Source organism: Ciconia boyciana, chromosome 8 (assembly GCF_034638445.1).
Source record: "Ciconia boyciana chromosome 8, ASM3463844v1, whole genome shotgun sequence".
In the NCBI taxonomy this organism is placed as follows: domain Eukaryota; kingdom Metazoa; phylum Chordata; class Aves; order Ciconiiformes; family Ciconiidae; genus Ciconia; species Ciconia boyciana.
Window position 1 is genome coordinate 14,773,742 of NC_132941.1, and position 23,633 is coordinate 14,797,374.

A 23,633-nucleotide genomic window follows, 5' to 3' on the forward strand; every position below is an offset into this window, starting at 1 on the left:
ACTTTGGGAAGCAGATGGATCTTTTCACTACTATTGAATTTCCTTTCAACTTGACTACTTTCAAACGGTTTTACAATTTAAAAAGTTAATCATGAAACTCGGATATATTCGAGTCACACTTTCAAAATAAGGAAATCTGAGATGCTTCTATATCAAGTGCTCAACATAAGGTATTTTTGCCCTGATATTTATCCATAAGTATCCATAATTTTCCTTTACTTTGAAATTACTGTAAGTTAACAGCATTAACTGCAAGTTAGTTTTTGGTGGTAAAAATCAGGTTAATGATGGATGAAAGTAAGAACCCAAAAAATGAGACACTTTTGAAAAATATGGGAAAGCATAAACCCTTAACAGTAGAATACAGATCTGTCAATATGTAGACTGACAAGTACTTTGTTAAGCCTCTGTGAATGGCAAGTAATAATAATTCAGGAAAATGGAATTATAATCACCCTGGCCTAACTGGAAAGAGCCAGGCAAGAAAACAGAGCAAATTGTGATGCACAGCATCCAGGAATTTATGTTCAGCAAACTCCTATACCTAAGATATGTCAAATCTTTCCCACTTTTGTTAACTGGAATTTACCTCAGTTTTAATTGGCTTGTTAAAATACATTATTTGATTTGGATATTGCAGAGTATTTGGTAAAACAGGTCTAGTAAAACAGGTGAGTTCACTCATGTTTCCTACATAATCTTGCTTAGAGTACTACAAATTAAAAAGGCAGTTCAGAAATTGTTCAGTATGAATTTAACAATCTGTAAGAGTGCATTTTGTTTTAAGCTTGCACACGTACAAAGCTGCTGTCTATACTGGGGAACCATTCCAAGAAAGCTCAGGTTAACTGTTCTCTCAAGATATCCACTAAGAATCTGTAAGTGTCTGAATGGGAGCCCTTTGCTATTTAGATAGCGAGAGATAAGATTTCTTCTTTAAATATTAGCTGTCAAACTGTGTTATGTCTTATTATGTTTCATCAGATTGGCATTCAGCATGATGAGGTTTAACAGCACATGCTGATAACGCACAAATAGTGTAACATAACTTAGGAATAAAATTAAAGGACAGTAGACTATTTTCAGCTCAGATACCCGCTTATCAATGTTTTGAGAGAGAACACAATTCAACCACAACAGGAAAGGTAATTCATGTTCACAAAACTGGCAAGTTCTTCTTTTTACCAGCTAGCTAAATTAGAACAGCAGCTGTGCGGACTGCAGTGGGGTTTGTGACTATTTTCAATCACCATAATATTTGCACAGTACTTTCAAGGTATGCATGTTTTGTAGTTCCCAGAAGAAAAAACTGCCATTTGAGAAGTATTCTTTAGGTTACATGTTTTGGATGAGTATATAAGGGACATGTGTTCTGTGTCCAGTACAAATAACATCAGCTTGAGAAGCAGCAAAGGGCAGTTTTACAGTTCAAGCAGCCTACAGAATCTCTCTCTTATTAAACATGCTGAGTTCATTCTATGCATCACAGATTATATACCTTTAAACCCCTTTCATCAAGAAGAAAGGTTAGCAGTCCACTGAGATAACTTTTGCAAGTGAGAAAGAGACTGACTGCTGATTTTAATAGGTTACTCAAGTCTGTAGTCAAATTCTCTCACCTAAACTTGGGTTCCAGAGTTGTAAGACCTAAGTTGGACTCAATTTTTAGTACACTTCTTCCATGCAAAGTTTTATTTTCTCCTAATTTTGACTGCTAATGTATTAATGTCAGATAATTTTTTACCTCCCTCCCTTTCTCCCCTAAAACTCAATTACAGGTTGCATTCCAAAAGATGAATATTTGTGCATGGTTGGGAATTAAAACACTGACCTTCGGTAGACTTTTTTTTCCTCAGTGTTTTTCCGACTATCTGCTCTGTACCTGACAAATGAGGCAGTGAGGTCCCTCCATATTCTGTTTGGGGTCTATTGGCTGAGGAACTCTTGGTCATCCTACCTGCCTGACGTCTAGGATCATGATGAATTGTCTCCAACTCTAGCCTCAGATTGTTTTTTAACATTTAATTTAGTTTCTTCCTGTGCTTGGATGAACATGGCCATGTTATGGATTTCTGCTCTAATGTACACCAGCAGGTTGGAAGAACAAGCCTCAGCAAGCTGTGGAAATAAGAGAGGCTGGATCAATAGTCAAGGTCACGACCCTGACTCTGATTTTGTACACTGTCCTGAGATTTTCTCCCCTTAAAAGCCTCCGACTGCTTCTAATGTGGATCCAAGTGCATATTGAGAGAGAAATTCTTAACAATCAACCCCCCAAAAGGGTAGGTGTAGCTGGATCCTCTTACCTTTTGCATCTTACATACAGAGCTGACAAGGAATGTGCCTCTCTGCATTTGGTCTAAAAAAATAACTTATTTTAAACATTGTCCAGGGCAACCTTTTTGATAAAAAGATAGGACACGGTAAATTTTGTCATCTGATGCTGTAAAAACATTCATTCATTCATTCAGAGAGTAATTCAGACACTACTAGGAACAATTTCAGATAGATATTAACCACAATATCCCATTTTAATGAAGATGCGTAATTGTTATATAAGCTAAAGAGCAAAAAATATTCATTTCACAAGTATACCTTGATTATAACAAGTAGAAAATGCTGCCATAAAGTGTTGTGATAAAGGAACAAAGATGCTAAGTCATTTGTTGAGCCTGCCTTTGTGCTGCAGATAGAGCTTTGAGTCTTCAAATATACGACTGTAATGCAACAAGGCACATTTCTGAATGGGTAGTAATTTTCCACTGCAGGATACAGTCATGCTGAGATTTACTGCTTAAAAAAAAGAAAGAAAGAAAAAAAATGATTGCAAAGGTATTTAATGTATCAAAACAGCCCCCCCAATCCTTGTTACAGATATCTGTTAAAACCCAGCCCACAATGATGTGCAGTCAATACAATAAACAATTCAGTCTCCAGTAGAGATGAGCAAAAGAATTTCTCACATAAAGAAGCAACCAGTTTGTTGTTTCTGCAAAAGAGTGAAAAAAATCACTTTTCACTTGGCCCCTGTTTCTGACTTTCACTTAGCAGAACAGAAAGCTGTATATCGCAACGGAGGGAGAGAGCTGAAGGTCAGTCAAGAAATTCAGCTTGTTGCATCACACTGTCTTGATCTGAATCTGATCCGCATGCTCAGCAGCGGGATGGCTGCAGAGAACTGCAACAAATATTAAAAGAAAAAGAAAGCATTGCTTCCAAAGGTTTCCCATCATAGCTGAAAGTTGTTTACATGTAAAATTGGCCTCCTAATCAAGGGAACAGGAATTTTTAGTGTTTCACATGGTAAAAATCAGGAGTGTGCACAATGTGAGAAAGAGGAAGATAACTGAGCTTTATAAATTGACACAGTAAGGTTGTCCAGAGGTATTTAGGTGTCTCATGGGATCTTCAGTCAATGTAAATTAGATGTGTAGTGGTTTTGAAAAATCTCACTCTATGCCTATTGCATGTTGAGGTACCAAATCACTTCTAATAATAGTCACTGAGCCCTGTTATCCATTAAAAAGGAAAGGTAGAGGACTTTGCTTTAGCTTTGGAGTTGTCCTTTTGGTTCCAACCTCCAGCTTTGAATTTAGGTATTTCTCTTCTATATGGCGACAACCAAGCCATCAGACTCCTCTCTTCTGTAAAAATTTGTACCTGCATACCTGATGGTAGGACCACCACTCTAAGCTCCCTAAGCAATAATTTCACATTTTACTTGCACCAAATACACTGTGTCTATCTGCAATCTGTAGGAAAAATATGCAATAATAGTTCACCAAATCTAATGCTACAGAATTATGAGATACGGCTGGATGAGATGACTGAGGAGAAACAGAGAGGAATCAGTTAAAAATAATGAAAGAAACAAAGCCTTATTCTTAAAAAAGGTACCAAATTCTGCACTGTTTAAAACAGATAAACAAGAAACAGTATGCAGTCTGTAGTACTATAGCAGGATATAAAGGCATAGGTATAACATTATTACTGCTATGGGGTTAAATTTTCTCTTCCATTATGTCCCATTTACACTGCTCCATCAGCAGAAAGGGCTTAGTAACCTAATAGATACGATTAGCTGAGATACAAAGGAAATCATTTATGTGGATGTGCAACGCAGTCTACTGCATTGGTCCACACTTACTATATAGCCCCATGATGTTCCACGACTTCCAACAGAAGGATGAGAGGGAGGGGACCTGTGTCACAGATGGAGTACTCTACTGCAGTAAAGTACATCCCTGCAAGAGATCTGGAAAAAGCTTTGCCCTAGTCTTTCGAATATTTGCTGATGCTTTTTGTTGATTCTTACCTTGGCTGTGCCAACCACTTCCCCACCGTTGTTCAGGGTAGCTGTTGTGTTGCCTGATGGTTTGTTTCTCATTTCCCAATGTATTTTGTTTCAGTGATTCACTTGGCTACTAAGAGAAATAATATTTTCTGGTAACATTATCCCATGCTGGCAAACTGCCCACCAAGAAATATATCTGGAAGAACTGAACATAAAACAGGGAACTAGGAAATTCTGTTCCTTGATTCTGGCTTGGATGATCTATGTTTTAGTCAGACCCAAACTTTCAGAAGGAACCCTGTTGGGTGGGACTTATTTTTGCATATGCTATGTTTGATTTTCAGGACTTAATTTCCAAAAGGAGAGAGTGCCTTGGCAACAGCCACAGTTACATGTCTGGAAATGATATACTGCTCTCTTTTTTCTAAATATATTATTTATCATTATATAAGTTTCATTTAGGGAAGTAAGTCTTGCAAATAAAAAGACTTTGGGAAAAAATTGTATCATACTAGCTGAAATTTTTATTGTAAATGTGTCCCTGAAAATCTGTGCTATTTGCAAAACAATGATCTAATACACAAAACTTTCATGTTATCAAATTTATATGATAAACGGGTGGTTTTTACTAATCTCTTTGTTTATGATTAACCCTCACTTATCATAACTTTCTGGGTAAAATCCACCTCTGTATGAACAACTGCAAGGGCCTAAGAATTACTTGCATCCCAAATAGAATTGTTTCTATTTGGGGTGCTGTCTAGCTAGGTTTTTAGTGAAAAGCAGTTAAGATCTGCCATTTTCTGCCATTCTTGAAAACTTGAAAATCTCTGCAGACATTAGTAAGGCAGTATCCACTGTGCCTGCTCATGGGATTCTCAAACTATCACCATGTAGGTGTGGATTTGATCCTTAATAAATAGCATTTTTTATTTTGATGATCGAAAAATGTCTGAGAGAGAAAGTGGGATCTACCAAATTCTAAATCTGTAGAGATCCAGGGATATATCTGTTAAAATGATCTGTTAAAGAGCCAGAGTCCAACTGGATCACAAACATGTTTATCGATTTCCATACACGAGCTGGTCCAGGTTCCATTACATGTGTGTGAGCTCACTGAAGTGAACAGAATTGCTCAGATGCAACTGATAGTAGAACCTGGCCTTCTCAGTACTGATAAGCATTTCACAATGCTATACACTATCGCAAAATGGTTTTGCATTTACACAACAAGAAAAGATGCTGCAGGAGTCTCCCTTAAAAAGTTTGGGCAATAGGAGGATAGGGAGTGCAGACTATGCATAACCATGTAACCCTAAGATTTCCAAGCATCCCTGGCTCCTGTGTACTCTTTTTTTCTGGCTGATTTCAGCATCCTAGCAAACACTGTCTGCTCCCTTTTGCCATCTCATTTTCCATCATCCACTCTCAGCTGTAATGGGTGATTTCTCCCAGTGTACCATAAACTCCAATTCACATTTCCAAACAGTTAACAACAGTGGCAAAATACAGTCCACGTAAAACACGTTTGTCAGTTCAAGATCAAATTAGGCTGCTGTTGGCTATCCAGGAACATTTCAGCGTGTTTGAGTCCTTCCTTTCTCTGAGGGAGGACAGCAAAATTCACCAATATTGTCACTGCTGGTATCAATGTCACCTCAGAGCCAAACTTTTTCCTTCTTGTACTATTTTCTGAAGTAATAGTTAAGAGGAGAGCTCAAGAGTGTTTCTATTCTAGGAAGAAAAGGAAAACCCTCATTCTAGCATCTGTTTCTGCCTCTCAAGTACCTTTTTTTATGCTACAGAGCTTGCTCTATCTGATGAGACATAATGTCATATTAAACCCATCTACCTCTCTTTCGCTCACTCCACCAGAAAGTGGTTCTTGCTTTTGATTGCACATACTCTTTCCATTTTTATTGGTCACTCTCTCCCAACACTTCTAAACACAGTACAGAATTCCTTTTGTCCTTAAGATGTACTTCCCTTGACTCTGTATATTCTCCACTAGTTCAGCATGTGAAAATCATGCACAGGGGAACCTGTGTGTTGTACCTCAATAAAGAAGCAAAAATCAGCAGCAACTCAGACAATTGGTCTCATCTATTCTCTCATATACCATGCAGTGAATACAAAATGCAAAAGTCCTCTTATAACTAAGCCCTCCCAACACTAGCTATGTAAAAGATATGGCCTTCTTTTTCAGTGCTTGCTGCAATCTAATCCACTGATGTTAAAGAAAATTATGAGAACTATGATTTTATTAACATGATATTAATCAAAAAGTACCTTCCAAGTCAAAAAGAAAGAATTACTTTTCTTGGCTCTGTGAAAATTACTGTCTCAAAAAAAGCTATTGTGAAATTTTTTTCAACATTACTTTTGTTTCATGACTTACTGCCTCCTGTTTATGGCTGTGGTGAAACAATCACAACCTACCCATCTGAACTGACGTCCATCTCTCTTCCCTCTGAGTACCTATGAAATAAGCAAAGAGATCACAAGACTAATTCTTCTGTCAAATACACATCTTCTGGATGTTGCGAATAATACATATATAACCTGCAAGGTCGGGCTAGACTTTCAAACTGCTATTCTCTTTAGACGTTAGCAGCACCTCAGCATCTTAATTAACCTTTGCACTCATGTGTTCCTTATATGCTGGATTCTTTGCATATATTGTCCCTATCTATAAGCAGAGGAAAGTCTGAAAAAAGTCTGATTTAAAGGATATCAACCACTTCACTTTCCACCAGCTTTTGAAAACATGGAGTATCATAAATTTATGAAGAAATGCAGCCAAGTAAAAACCATCAAGCCATCAAACTGAGGAAACTCTGTCTCACTTATATGAAAGCAAGAGAAAACTTCATATTTACTTGATACTGTGTTTCAGTCAAAATAATGGCTATTCTTTCTATCTGGCTCTAGGAACTAGACCTAGATCAGACTCATAGGGAAAGGATTGTTCACGCTTTGTCTCTTGTTCAAACACTCCTTCACTGTAAATTCTGGAAACACAACTTTGATTGGGCACAATTCCCTTGCCACTCCACAAACCAAACTGAGATGAGGCCAATTATGGGAATCTTTCATCTCGTAGAAGTGAGGTATCAAAGAGTGTAGTTTTATAGAGGCAAAAACTTCTAGTGAGACATTATCACATGCATTACACTCACACATGGGACTATGGACATAAAAGATCAATGTAGAAGAGTACCAAAAGGTCAGTTTTCAGGATTTCCTGAATATTCAAGGATTCAGCATATATTTTGTTCAGACTGCTGAACAAATCCAATTTAAATGAAAAAAACCCTGCCTTCGGACTGCCTGGTCAACTTCCCAGACCTTCTGTACTTGCCAATGTAGAGAGTCAAAGAAGAAACAAACATTTTTTAAGAATAATAATTAAAAAAATTAAAATTTATTAAAATTTATTAAATTAATAATAATTATTAATTATTATTAATCTAGTAAATTTATTAAATTAAATTAAATATTTAATATTATTTAAAAATAATACAAAAATAAAGAATTTTTTAAGAGAAAAATCAGCCTTAAGTAGCTTTTAGTCTCATCAGCCAATAGCTCCTGCATTTTCCCAGAAATTGTAATTTAATAAATATAGCTACAGGATTGTTTAAGGATAGAAGAGATCCTCCTTCAGGGAAAAAGAAAAAAAGTTTATTTAATTTTCTTTTTTATTGGTGTACTGTGATTACAGTCTCTTAAGAAATATATTCTTTTACAATTTTATTTATATAAAAAAATTCCAAAACTATTGTTTAAAACCATACCAGAAAGTTAGGCAGTCATATCTAAAAATAGGTGATTGAGAAGTATCTCTTTAACTAGAGTCACTTTTGAAGAGGAGAAGCTTGACTGAAAGCTACCAATGGAGTCCTAAATTTTCCCTGAGAAAACAAATGTTTGTGTCCAGGAAGAATTTGTAGATTTGCAGAACTTCGTAAAGCAACTTCAGTCTTTCCAAGAATGGTTTTTTGCTTCTTTTCTCTCCTTTTCTCACCCTCACGTACTCCCCAGAAACACACATACACAGAGAACAGACAGGAGAGATGTTTGTGAAAACTGCAGTTTCCGCAATCAAAAGTACAACATTTACTATGGCTTTTATCAAAGATTTCAATTCCCTCATCTTAAGGAAAATGACCCTTTTATTTTGTTGTGGACATAAAATTATGGCCCAGGGAAAATTGGAAGCATTTCTGTTGAGGGAAATCAATTTTCTCACTGCCATTTATGATCAACATGTCACAGCCATCACCTAGATAATAATAGTAAAGTACAAGTAAAATGGCTGGTAATACTGGCTTCAGGAAAAAAAAAAAAAAGAGCAAGATAACACCTTTTTTTTCCCAAACATGTTTGCAATAAAAAAAGAAAGAATGCAAAGGTTTCTCCTGTGATCATAGCCTTTCAGAACAAGAGTGTTTTATTTTGTATATTGATGGTCTGAAGTGTTGATGAAGCTGATGAGAAATTTGGTCTTCCTGGAAAATAGTCAGCGCTTTGTGTAAGCTGTGCTGGGTCCTTTTCAATCAGCTTGTTAATGGGTGGCTAATAATAAGGAGATGTGACCAGCCTGAGATTACCCAGGAGTATGTTTATGTAGAGGCAACACTCAGAACACAGAAGCATCTTCTTAATTTGGATACTATAAACAAAGGAAACATCAAATCTGACCTTGCTGGGGAAATGTTAATGGATTCTACTCATCCTCCTTCTGCCACTTAGCATCTCTTGTGCCCCACCTTGGGAAGCTTCCCGGCAGAAGTGTGCATTAGCAGAACTCTACCCTTACAAAACCCTGGCCCAGACAAGGAGAAAACATTACAAGTGATTAAATGGTCTTTTGATGTTCACTTCAACAGACATAATACGTCACCACAGTTAAGCACATCTCCAGTGATGCCATAGTAGTATATACAAGGTAAATCAGAACTCTGTTAAACAAAAGGAAACCTTTTAGTTTTTCAGGTTAAAATTTAAATGGTGCCAAGTAAAAATCAAGAAACTACAGTTGAAAAGGCTAAGGACTGCAACACTGGAAATGAGAACAGATACCAATGCCAATTTTAATTAATTAAAGAAACCTAAATGGGATAGAACCCTTCAAGCCCTGGTGGTAACTGATCGTAAATAGTTTCTAGGAAATAAAACTCATCTTCTCCAGCTCTTCTATCTCTGTTGTACTTTGAACTTTACAAAAATTTAAAGAGGAGATGGTGTCATTCATATCATGCTGCAAGAATGGCATGGGCTTACAGAACAAGCTGAGAAATTATTATAAGGTTTGTCTTAAGACAGAGAGGGGACAAAAAAGAAAATTAGGGCTGCTCAATCTCCCATAGTTTTTGCTGATGCTTTTGGACTTTGCTACTGTTCCTAACTCCTAAATCCTGACAGATCATTCTTATTAACCAGTTGCCATTACAGCCACACCTGGAAATAACTGGTTTTACCCTTGCAAATCTAGTAGGTTGTGCATTCCTACAAGAGCAAGATCCAAGAGCAAAATCAGTGGTATCAGATCATCAAATGAATTAGACTGTTTGAAGGAAGATGTCATCAAACTGGCCCCAGATTTTCAGGGCTAGGTTTTCAGAACCAGTTAGGCACTGTTTGGTATAGTACATGGATGAATAATAAGGAGATATTTTCCTTGGCTGTGCTTGACCCATACCCTCAAACTACCCCTTCCAAATATGTCCCAAGTGACATGATTATGTAAGGTGATGTAAACTGGCATGATTGTATAACAGGATATGAAAAAGAAATGGCAGCACCAGACTGTGGTCACTTAAAAGTATAGCTTTGCCTGACATGTCTGTGTCTATAATTTCTTTTGGAGAAGCCTCCATTGTTTCTGCAAATGGAATACTACTTTGGATCACTGTCGAAAACCAGTGATCTGCAGGCCTGGGGAATAATGCCATCAGTGTAACTCCAAGTACTACATTACCAAACAGCCATTCTTTTATATGCTTTATAATTTAAAAAAAACCCGCAACAAACCAAAAAACTTCCATAAAACTAACTCTATGAGGTGACAGGCATTTTATGTCTTTGAGCTTCTGTAATACAAGAGTATACTGGAGATTCCCTGAGGATCTGTAGTACAATTACCATAAATACAATTCAAACAGACATGGTGATTCTTGGCAAGTAAATTATAAATTCTACATTATGTTGTTAAAGGAAATAACCTTTTCTGAAAGTAAGGTTTCTGAATCAGCACATTTTTGGGACCAGAGCCCTAGTGTTATTGGATTGACATGCATTATAACAAATCATATCAAATATATCTTGGTCAAATCTAAAGGTAAGAACACTTATTTGAATATTAGTAGTTTAGAAAAACATAGGAGCTGAGCTCAGCCACCAATTATAGACACTGTGACTCTAATATTTGCTTGAAAAATAGGATGGAAGTTTATCAGTTCTTCAAAATACAGCTTGAGCAACAATGGTCAAGCATATTTCTCATCATATATTTAATTATGGAAATCAGCTAATCATGCCTGGAAATAAAATGCTTCCTTGGTAAGTTAAGCCATTTTCAGACAGCAGGATAAAATGGTAACAATTTGGTAGGACAATTAGCAATTACTGACATTTTTAATCATTGCTATTGCAGTATGAGGACTTTGAGCAAGAAGTCAGTACATTGCTGATGAGGATGACAGAAGACAGCCAGTATTAACAAATTCAATTAACAACAGAACTGTCACTTCCTTCTTGCTGTACTACTGAGGTTTCCCATAGTATAAGAAGTAGAAGCAGATAAACACTGCAAAACCTCATTATTTTTTTTTTAGCTGAAGAGTGATTATTTTTTTTAAAGCCTCAGAACTAGCCTCCCCCTGTATAAAACAACCCCATGTTCCATGTGCAGAGCACTTCATAGTAACAAGGCCCCATTCACAAACACTCAACACAAGTGAAACTTGTGCTTTGACTGTCAGATTCCCATGAGAATTCCTGTGAGAGATAGTGAGAGAAAGGATCTCATTTGTGTTCTTAGTAATGACGAAAGTGAGGAAGAGACTTTCTACTTAGGTTGTCAGGCAGCAAAAGCATCTAATTTAAACATTCATTACTAATCTGGTAGTCACATTCATTACTAATCTGCATAAACCAAAGAATATGTTTATATTTTTTGCAAGATTTATTGTGAATTTCATGGAAGTCCACTATGTCCTCATTTTGGCACAGTGTTTAAGAATAAAACTAGCGTGGCTACTGACATGCTTAAAAGCAAGCATCTGCTTTATTAGATGAGGAACTCTGTGTAATAATTGATGAAGGTTAAACATTAAATTTTCTAAGCCTATCTGATCATTCTAAGAATATGCAATGCCATGACATGCTTCAAATTTAAATACAGTCTGGAAGTGTGCTTCTAAGGAGTAAAAAGTATAACTGAAATGTGCAAAAAATACAGCGAAGACCTTTCAAATCCTTTTTTTAGCCTTTAATCCATTATTTAGCACTTCATTCTTTAAAAGAAACCTGCAGAGCTATATCCTCAGAAGCACAACCTTGAAACAAAGTGTTTTTAGACATGCACAGAAAGCATTAGCAGCTTTCATTGCAAAATGACACCTGTGCACCCATATGTCCTGATCCCTGAAGTCATACTTCAGAGTATAGACTTACTCATTCAAAAACACTTCATTTGATTTATATCAAAGTACCTGCTCCTGGCTACACAGACTAAGTAAATGTCCAGCTCAGACAGCAAACACTGTTGTCTTGAAATCTTTCATTCTGGTATATTATCATGCATTTATCATTATGGTGTTTCATACCCACATACCCATAAATATTTGGTTTTGGTTGTAGACAGACCTGAGTGTCAAGGAAAGCTGACCTGCAAGTAAGTAAGAGGAAAATCTTATCTGTGGCCTTGGAGAAAAGGAGATAAAAATGAAGGGAAAGTTTGAGTAGTGTGAGCAAAACTTTTTTTAAAGCTAAATTAAGTAAATGTCCTGTAGTCAGTTATTAACTTCACATGGTTAATGAGGCTGTTTGGTCTGGAAAGGTTATCTGCTGTAACATTTCTTAACATTTTCATAATGTTATCAAGAATTAAAAAGGTAACATTTATCAAACATTCACAGTGTCTGTGAGTCAGAACAAAGAGCAGCCACACAGTTGTGATAACGTCCAAGCTGTCAGTTAGAAGCAAGTCCAAATACCTTGGAGATATTTGCTTTTGGATGATGCATTCTTTGTCATGTAAAAATGTAACTTTTCAAAGTACACATGTTACTGATTAAGTTAACATCAGAAAATTTTATTTCCTTCTAATTATTCCTAAAGCCCTATGCAAAAGATGGAGAAGGATAATCAATGGGATGATCCAGATAAAAGAGAGCCTTAGCATGAAGAGAAATCAAAGGGCCCAATCCTCCAAATCCTTCTATGATTAGTCTTTAATCTGCAGTGAGATTGCTCATGTGAAACAGAATTTACAGGATCAGATCTTAAATCTCCCAACTGCATTTTTCCTAAGAAAAGAGGTGGATTAAAATCCAGACCTAATGTCTCATTGTGTCTGGCAATGTCAGAGAAACAATGGCAGCAACCACTGAGTCTAAAAGACTCATACCGTTCCAGTAGGATCCAATTTGATCAGCTAGGACTAATCCTCAGTGCAGTGAGTGGAAAATTTTTGATTTTTGGTTGTAGCACTTGATGTTAGATCCCTTGCTCATGAAGCAAGTGAATCCACACAAGTGACCATGCTAAAGGCAGCCAAGAAGCTAGGATTCCCAAACCTTTCCTCTACACCAAACAGCATAACCTCTGATTGAAAAGCTTACTATCATTTCAAAATAAGTACTCTTTCTAACATTTCCAGCAACGGCTATCATTACTGCCAGGGCCTGGGGCTAAGACATTGTCTTCTGATTTACATTTGAGCAATTATACTTATGTGGAGACTATTCCAAGAAACTGCAACGTGCAAGTTAGAAAATGGAGAGGCTTGGAAAACATGGAACTAATCAACCTCAACTACAACCCAGATCTGTTTTAGGTTCACCTCCAAACATTCCTTCCCCCATTCAGATCTAGGCAGTATCTGGCACATCTGTATTAACAGCTCTCATCCGGACCTCTTTCTGGTCAATAATAAATACCTTGGGAAGAGTAAATAGGTGAATAGAATTGCTAGTTACAATCTCTAACAAATTAAAAGGCATCAAATCAATATTATGTTTCAGTGGGACTCCACACTTTCCAATTCACTCAGTACTTCCTAAAATTATCATTTCACTAGTTAATCAGGGATTATTTAAATTATGTGTTAGCTATGGCTTTGCTGTCATTGTGTCTTCCATTAAGTCCAGTAAATCCTGCATCAGGAAGTGGGACTGGAAGGATGAGAGACACCTGCTCGCATTCCTCTGTGTTGTAGGTACATACAAAGGCCACAGACTGGATTCTGCACCTCTCTCCTTGGCTTGCAGCTCCACTTATGGGAGGAGTGGGCAGACAGGCTGGCTTTGCTTCTGCGTCAATGGGACAGGAGGCATGGACAAAGGGAGCAGCATAGGAGAGCTCCTCTTACTTCTAGCTGTGGAGCTCCCTAGGACTCACAAATGCCCCCATTTCTCAGGAAGGAGAATGTACTTGTGTTCTACATTTTTCTTCTTTCCCAGACTTGCTAATCTCTTAATGTAAAATAGATCAAAATGATAGATGGCTCATTGTCTTCATTCTGCTTTGGAGATCACGTTACTTTGCTTTCTGATGTCCTGACTCCTCTGTAGAATATAACAGGTCTTAGAATAAACCTGCTAATCAGATCTGTACCCATTACTGATTCTGCTTCCCTTCCTGATAAGCACTACACAAATCCCTTCTCAAAATATGTTGTGGGTTTTGTAGCAAAATGCAAAAGTAGCGAAACAGCATTGTTAACTCATTGGGGTTTTTTAATTATGCACTTGAAAATATTTGCTATTTTATGTAATATTTGATATTAATTACAACTATTGATGTTCTCCTTAGAGAGCTGTGATTAGAATTACCAAGGCTAGTCCAAGATGAATAACGAATTCCAGGCCACATTCTGATCCAGGTTATAACCAACAAGTATAGAACGATCTTTTGATTTCAGTGCCATTGCTCTAGATTTACTCTAGTCTAACCAAGATCATTATCAGGCTTTCTTCAGAGACATTGTTCTCACAGATGCCTTTCCAGATTAATTGGCACAATTACATCCTTCTTTCCCTCTTCCCCCTCAGGTCGATCTATATGTCAGAAGCTTACAAGCTCTGTTGATTCAGAGCTGAATGAGTGCTGTAGGGAAACGAGTTACAATGGTCCTCCTTTTCTCTAAAGGTCCAAACTCTTTTGGTTTTGATGTAGAAGTCACAAAAATACACTAACCTCTCATTCATTCAGACTTCCTCTTCTTCATTTGAAGAGTAAGAGACACTTCCAGAATGCAATGGGCTGTCTCCCTTCACCTGTGAAGCACTTCATGAAACACTTATATGCACTTATTACTTCTTCAGCTACCAGAGTAAAAAGACTATTGGCATTCACAGTCAGAAAGTAATCTTTCAACTGGAGAATTGCTAAGCCAGAGGGGATAGCTTAGTGATCTAAACATCTAGGATCAAATTAAGCCTTGGTGCAAAAGAAGGCAACTTGGCTGACTTCAATGGAACTGTGCTCATTTACATCAGAGGTGAATCTGTCCCACAAGACTGCATGGAAACACAGGTTCAAATCCAGCAGCCAGGGACGAGTTAAGAGTGGTTTGTCAACTCAGCACTATAAGACAAGGTTTCTTACGCATGCTAAGTTAGGAAGAGCTATTGTGAAGAAAAGTGGAATCCTTATTTTCCTGAAAGATACGGCACACCCAGAAATGAAGACGGCTTGGCTCAGAAATGTGTTTGCAAATATATGGCATTTCATACAGAAAAAAAAAAATCCCTCCCCCTTTCCTTTCAAAAATTCTCATTTCTCTGCTTATTTCCTCCAAATATTATTTGAAGACATCACTGGTTTTCAAAAATGCTCATCAGACATCTTACCGAAATATGCTCAAACAGTTGTTTTCTTTAACTAAAAAGTTATTTCATCTAGTAAAAAACCCGAACAACTAAACAACATGAAATAGAAAGAGAAGTTTACAGTTTGCCATGTGGTTACCTAAGATCTAAATAGTAGCAGCCAGCAAGATGCTTCTGTTAACTTTTTCCGGAATCTGTAATAATGTGCTGGTGATAATAGTGTTTTGTCCTGTTCTATTTTATCGTTCAAAATCATTTGCTCAAGTAGCTGACAAATTTTCATCAGAACAGAAAATGCTGCTAGATGCATTTCAGTTGGCTATCCCATATGCAGTATGAATAATTGTCACTTAAAAATCCATTAAATAAGAATTTGCAAATTTTCCCCACTTTTCTGCACTATTTCTATGTTCTTGTTTCCATTGTGTTAAAAAAAAAATCCTTCTTCTTTTAGACCATGGGGAAGCAATTAATACTGCATTTTCTTTTTTCCACTGCATTTTCACTATATATTTTCATTATTTCATCAAGCTAAGTAATCAATATTTTCATTTAAAAATAAAGACAAAAATATTATTATTAACAACAAAAAAAAGTCATTTGCAGACCTGCTGTATCGCACTTTCACAGGGGAAGTGGAAGGGGAAATCAACAGCAGCTCCTATTCTCTCCTCTCCTGTTTAGACTTCTAGGGAAAAAGGCTGTGGGTTAGTAGCGTGCAAAGACAATGTTCCAATATTAGAAATCTCCCAAGCAGAAAGTTGTATTTTGGGCTTGTGTTTCCCAGACCTTTGCAATAGCAAAGTCCCTAAGTGTTGTTAGATGGCAATTACACCTTAAGCAAAAAGATATTGCAGATCATTGATTCCTGCAAATCTCCTCTCCTTTGAAGTAGCAGCACTTGCTTATGAATGAAGATACACACACTTTCACCTTGAAATCACATGGACCTATTTTCTCTATTTAGTCCTGGAAGCACATGAATTAGATATTCCAAATTGGATACATCTCATCTTAAGAAAAGAGGTTTGATCCTGAGAGCTTCACTTTCAGCAGGCAACATACTTGTGTGAGTAGTCTCAGCAATATGACTGAGACTATTTGTGGGAGTGAGAATTAGGAATATGAAGTTTACAGAATGCAGTTTATGTTTGTCTTGGACCTCAACACTCGTAGCTCCACTCAGGTGAGTAAGATCCAAGTCATGCCGCTGCCTCCCGTCTGAATGGTTGTGCGCGCAAGGATTCCTTCAGGGAGGAAGGCTCGCAGAACTGCGCTGTGTGAAACTACACAGTTGATTGGCAGAGAAAAAAATAGTAGAATTAAGCTCTTCTTTGATTTTACGGAACATTGACTTCTGCAAATGTGACCTTAAATTCAAATTGATTTGATCTTAAATGCAGGAGATTTCATCTACCTTCCAGGCAAATATGCTCCATATGTTAAATACCAGTAAATATAGTTAGTTCTCCATTGTCTATGAATGGAATACAGAACAGCTTTTCTGTAAAGACCAGGTTCTCCCTTAGCAGCAGAGGATTTAAAAGGTCAGAACTAGTAATGATCAGCTGAAAACAAGGGCTTGCCTGAAAGCTGTTAGAGGGTTTGCATTTCTAGTAGGTCCTAAAGCCCATTGCTTGACAGTCATTACAGAAAAAATCAGGTGAAACAGCTCCTTGTGTTTTTTTCTGCTGGTGATGCTTCTTTCTTTCTTTACCTTCTGATGATGAACAATAAAACTGGAATGTTATTTTTAGAAAATATAATCACAAGTCAGATAATTCCTCAGAGTTATCCTAGGAAAACTGCCCCAGGTTCAGGATTTAAACTGACCAGTACTGGGTGGGGTAAGGAAATAACTTTTTCTTTTTATTAGTTATAATTGCTCATTGTAAGGTTTTGTATTTTTTCATAAGTATATTGTACTGCTCACCACCTAAAGAAGATTTCTTCAACAATTCTGGCTACTTATTTGTTACGCAGCCCTCTGATACTGTTCTGGATAGCCTCTGTTTTTAGTTCTTGCATTGTACATCCTGGGGAAAAAGAGCGATACTATTCTCTCTCCCAAAGATAGATTGCCCCTGAGTGCCAAAAGCTGGCAAAGGAAAAAACCAAAAACAACAGCAAAGTGCTCATGGCAGAAGGCTTGATGGAAGCTTTAGGGGACTAATTCTGATATGTTTACTTTATTTTCTTTTTAATGGGTTGTCAGCTGAGGAGAACAAACAGCTCTTCCTGCATCCAGAAGCATAAGCATTTATTGGTCCAGATAAAGCACAGAGAAGAAATATTATTCAGGGTATACTATAAGTCATCACCATGTCTCTTCAGGTAAAATGCCAAAGTATTTCTGTTGTACAGTTTTCACTGTGCTGCTCTGTGCAACACAGATTGGTAGCGGGATGTACTCATGGCCATTGGAACAGTGCAGAGTTTAATACTGAACGTATCCTCTTAATGTTACCCTGTAATAGCCTCTCAGGTAAAAGTATTTCTGATATCATTAACAGAAAAAGCAGTTCCCTTGGGAATGATATGTATGTACTTTTAGTAGAAGGGTACACACTCATATGCATGTTCTGAACCCTCCAGAAGCTAGGAAGGGTTTGGGAAGGTTTGAAGAGTCAAGGATTGCAGTATCCCAACTCTGATAAACATACACTGGGAATCCCTACTGTCTCTATGCTGCTTAACTAGTCCTCCTTCCTGGGCAAAAGGAGCTTGCTATATTTTCCTCTTCTCAATCCGTATCACAAGAAAAGCCTTATTTTTTTACATTGGCATTGGATTAAGCAAATGGTACACACAGAAATCACTTTCCTAGCTTTTCAGGATATGGACCTTAGCACAAACATGTGGGATTATTTTCAAAGTGTCTGGGAAAGGAAAACACACTGATACTGTTTAGATATGTTTCAGAATGTTGTCAGCGTAAAGTGCAAAAGTACATCTCCCCGTGCTCACACTGAAGTTGGCTGGTAAATGCACTACTGAGCTGACATTCAGTGTCCTTGTAATGAATCAAGTCTATGTCTTTACAGAAATTGGGGTTTACGGTGGTGTGCTCTGGGTTTATAGCAGAGAGTAGTCTCACAGATCCATGTTTCCTTTATGTATTTCAAATTGCTTTAAACCATAAGCCTTTCTTTGCAAAGAATTCTTTAGAAAGTAAACTTCCTAATTGCCTTGTGTGTTCTCGATCAGCTCCTCAGCTCTCACACTAGGTTTCATTATGACTGCATCTGTGTTGCTGTGTAAAACTGCCCAGAGGGAGACCAGAATGGCCAATAAATCTTATTTCCCAAAATGAATATCCTTCTGGCCAGCTTTGGTGTGACTCAGTTGAAGTGGCAAGGGAGAAAACTTGTGGGCACTGGTCCTTTTTATGACCTCCAGTATCTATCTCCTTGGCATGTCAATGAGTCAAACACTCTGAGCAGCCTTTGGCTATCTGATATGCCTTTGTGGTGACAATGACATTACCCCCAAAGGCAACCCTAGGACATTCCTAGATTGTCACTAGTTGAGCAAATAGGTTTTGATGGTAGCCTTAAACACATGCTGGTGCCAGGCTCTCAGAAGGAACAACAGAGATGCCAGGTGTCAGCTCTAGGAGGTGCTCTGGAATACAGGGAATTGCTGGAGCCCTGTCAGACACAGTGGGAATACAGCCAACAGGGATCAGCGAAACCAAAAACCAGCTGGGTAACTCTTGCATTCCACTGTTTTGTGGAAAACTTTCTCACTGTGATGTGAGAAAGCTAAAGTTGCCATTTTATCAACAGTGTCTTATTTATAAACTGGCAATTTACTCACTTTAAGCCAATTATTAATGACATCATTTATACTTTTGAAGAATCTGTGCTGGTACTGTACAAATAATTCCAATCCTAGATTCTGCTCAGGCATAATCATTCATATACATCAGTTAACGACAATTTAATTGCATATCCTTATAATCATAAATACTGAACTATTTGTATATAATAATATGTGCTAAAGAACACATTGAATTTCAGTTTGCCATTAATTTCAGTTTGCTATTTATATACAGCATATGGATTTCAACTTTTCCCTTGACACTGGCATTGTTGAAACAACCACTTGATCTATTAAATTTTTTGAGTAGCTCTTTAAATTATAAATAGTGCCCAGTTGTTTATTTCAAGTGCTTTCAGTACTCCAAATGTGGTTTAATTGTATTTGAAAACTGCCAAATATCAATGGAGATCAATCCTGTCCCATTGATCTGTTTATGCAGTTAAACATGTAGAATATCAGATTCAGGCTCTAACATATTTAAATACTCCTCTATTGATCAGCCGCTGCCATGATCCGGCACAGATGATGGCATAGATGATTACAGGAAACTGCCTGCTCTGGTCTGCTCAACTGATACCTCCATCTTTCAAAAGGCATCATGGAAAAACTGATCCACAGCTCAAAACCAGAGGGTGAGTCAGACGGGCACACAACCTTGCCATACAAAAATTTCAATCCATGGAAAGATTTTAGCATCTGATGTAGGAAACCACAAACACACATACTGAAAAGTATGGGTAAGTACATTAAAATCCTGCACCTTACTGCCTGAATGTGACAAGAGGTGAGTTAGGGAGCTCAGACAATCTTTGTTCCTTCACAAAAGCAACCAACTGCTCTCCAGGGCTGTTTGTCCAGCTAAAGGATAAAGGTCTAAACTTATGACACAGAACTGTTTTCTGTAGAAGATTATGGGACAAAAATGCAGAAATGCCAGATCTTGCAATGATGTTACTTCAGTATTTTGGATTAGTATGTGGTCCTGGTTAGAGCACTCTACAACCAAGTAGAAAATACTTTGCTTCAACCCCAAACACCTACGAACAGATTTTCTAGAGCTAAATAAATGTCCCTTTTATTTGTTAGATATTTTGACTATCCATGAAAAAGCTGACCAGGAAACATCAATCTTTTGTATTTGTAGTTCAGAACTAATTTGGCACAGAGAGAGTGCGTGGGGAAGGATGAAGTGTTTGTTCCCAATACCGTATACAGATCAGGGCCAGATATCAGAAGAAAATCACTCTCTTGCCAGCGATGAGGTTCTAAGGGAGCAATTCTGTGTTGGTACCTCTCAGAGAGCAGAAGGTAAAGCACGTCTCATATCCCTCGGACATCTGCAGCTAAGTGAATGCAGCAAAAGGCAGAAGGAGATGAGGGTTTAGATCTTGGGAAAAGAGGAGGAGTGGGATGGATTAAAGAGCAAAACCGCTCTAGAGGATTGGCTAAGCCTTTCCAGGTAGGGAGAAAAAAGAAATCCATGTATAGTTCCAGAAAGTGCCTGATGCATGTGACAATATTGCAGAGAGAGGAGTGATGCAAGAAGTGCCAGGAGTGTGTCTTCCCACTCCGAAGCACAGGGTCTCAGAAAAACTGAGCATTACTGTGGATGAGTAAGTATAGCTTCATGCAGTTCAGTAACTCCTTCTGAGAGCTGAATGCTTTATTTCTTGGGCTTCTTTGGAAATCCCACCTAGCTTTGTAATACCATGGTGAAAGCAAAGAACAAATACATATAAATTGCTCCGTGGTGTTTCAAGTGAGTGAAAGCTTGGAATGCAACCACCCATCATTATTATTATTGTGCTTTGTCAGCTAGTAAAGGTAAGTAAGAAATTGTCCTTGTCAAGCTTTCTTCAAAATTGAACCTTGCTTCAGGCCTTAAGTAAACAGCCTTCTCTGGGAACAGGTGCATGTGGTACTGTCATTATGTTATCAGATATGTACATTTTCCTGAACTGTACACAAGACAGTGTTTGAACAAAGTCTAAATGTTTTTAAACTTTTATTCATATGCTAAAGTAAAACTAAATGTATAGTTTAGGATAACCTACATACATGTTATGAGGTGATATTAACTGCTTCAGAAATTAGTTCATATGATACTAGATTAAAAGAAAAAGACTTTTTCAATATTAGTGATAATTATTGTAACTATTTTTACTTACAATAATTTTTGAGGAGAATACTGCATCTGCTTTAGACTCAGGACTCACTTTATAGTTGATGACTCTCTTTGGCAGGACTTGAAGATTTCAGCAGCTGCTGAAAATTAATTTTGACAGAGATATAATAACAACAATAGTATTTTGCACATTAAGAAATATGAAATAAGGAAAAGTAAGACTGTGTTGAGTGTAGACTTCCTTCTTAGCAGGAGTCAAGCATTGCAGGTAATACTCTGCTGGTAACAGCAACTTGAACTAGCACTCATCAATATTTCTAAATTACCAAGAAGAATCTAGCTAATCATTAGTTGCTTTACACCTTCTGGCAACCTTGTAAAGACTGCTATGAGTTAATATAAATCCCATAAAGTTAACAAAATGTCCTATGACTACTGGAACTTTGTGGGAAACACTAATTTAATAACCAACCAAGAAGTTACAATACAAAACGTTTGTTGAAGGTACCTTGGTATCTGATTGTGATTGACAGTGTGATGAATGATGATTGCCGGGCTAGCTTTGAACAAGTGTTCTTCCTCCAGCGAAGTCAAACAGACCACAGACCTTGCAGAGGAAGTTATGGAATTTGCTTTTTGTTAAGGCAACTCAGAGATCAAAATCCATATGCCAAATCTTTACAACTCTGAATCCAACCTCAGGAGCGGATGATTCTTCTCAAAAGAATCTCTCTGGAGCTCTCATGTCATTGCTACATATTGGCTAAAGACTCTGATACCCCTGTGCTCACAACAGCAGAGACTTCGCCAGCAAAGCCCAGTGTAGCATTCAGAGGATAGCATGCCACCCTGTCCTGTCTGCCAGGCAAAATATCTGTCCAGGATTGGTATAAAGAATATTTTATTGTGTGTACTCAGCAGATTCTTTGCAGAGTGCTTCAAAGCAGGCAGAGAGAGCAGTAAATGTTGTCTTTGTATGTGTGAATTTGAAAGTCTCTGTTAAACTTCACCATCTACGTTTAAAGGCTTAACATTCACATGATCCCTCTTCTTATCACAGACAATACACACCATAGCATTCATTCACAAATGCAAACCAGTCTCTCATATAAAGTGGTAAAAATAAGGATGGAAGGGAGTAAAATATGCGGGAAGCTATTCTATCCCCATATGGCCTGAAATTTGCTCAGGGTATTATACATGTGATTAGCAACTGTCTGTCAACTAAAGGGAAAAAAACTTGGAAAATTTAAGGAGGATATGGCTTTTACTGAAGATGCAGTAGTCAAACAATAATTAAATATAAAAAGCAGAACTATAAATTTCTGCCTCAAAGATGAAGTCTTTGAAGACGAGGAAAATAAGTGGTAAGATTCTCCTACTTTTTGTTTGTTGGCATGTTTGCTAAGACCTGCCTTGTAACGGGTTAACATTTCAAATGTGGAGCCAAATCTATCAATTTTATTGTTCTGGTCTGATTGTCAGGACCAAAATTAGACCTGTTTATCTTTAAAATATCTTTAAGAGTACTAAACATATGTGGATATAAAAGTATAGAAGAGTTTGATAAGGCAGTATTATTGATTATGAATGGACATGGGCATGGGCAATGGAATACACATAAAGATTGGTGTGTAATACATACGTGTAGTGGGAAGAGTTAAGCGTTGCCACATCCATTCTTTCTGCAGTCCTATAGCTGACATTTCATAATGTAACTGCAATCTTCACATTCACTTTTAAAATAGGGCTCAATATGGAATATCCAATAGCGGATATAAATAAATACATATACATACACATAAATATACACATACATACAAGACGACTCAAAATACTTTAGAATCAGTGAGCCTGTTTCAGTGGGGTCACAGCAAATAAATGTGATGTTTTCAATATAAATTTACAACCTTAAATTTTAATGCATTTTAAAACATATTAAACATTTTAATTTAGCATCTCTGTTAGGAGATATTTTACGTCCTAACATATATGTTTCAGAAACCAAACATTCATCATAAGCATATATAATTTTGTCTCTCTGGCAGTAGAATTTTTTGGATTTATGTGCAAGATAAATTCTGATAGTGTATTCACACTGTGCTTTCTTAAGACACCACTCAGAATATCTCATGGTGGATTCAGAGTTATTGCTGTTACTTTAGGCTTCGCTCTACAGTTCGTCTCTATTTTAAAAGTACAATGAAGCTTCTTGAGAGAAGAAAAATTACATTTAAGCACTTGATATGTTTCTCTTACTTTTACAGTAATAAGTGGTTGATAGCATCTAACTCCGATATTTTATTTATCTACATACTTACCTAGCCGC

The 23,633-nt window shown here is 37.2% G+C and overlaps 1 long non-coding RNA gene across 1 annotated transcript; it reads right to left on the reverse strand.

The window, feature by feature from the left end:
• Window positions 1-6,750: 6,750 nt before the first annotated feature.
• Window positions 6,751-21,867, reverse strand: LOC140656126 (uncharacterized). Its single transcript, XR_012043983.1, has 3 exons — window positions 21,813-21,867; window positions 21,348-21,444; window positions 6,751-6,772 (listed from the first exon to the last, which is right to left on the reverse strand). It is a non-coding gene; the product is annotated as an uncharacterized lncRNA (long non-coding RNA).
• Between the last annotated feature and the right edge of the window lie 1,766 nt (window positions 21,868-23,633).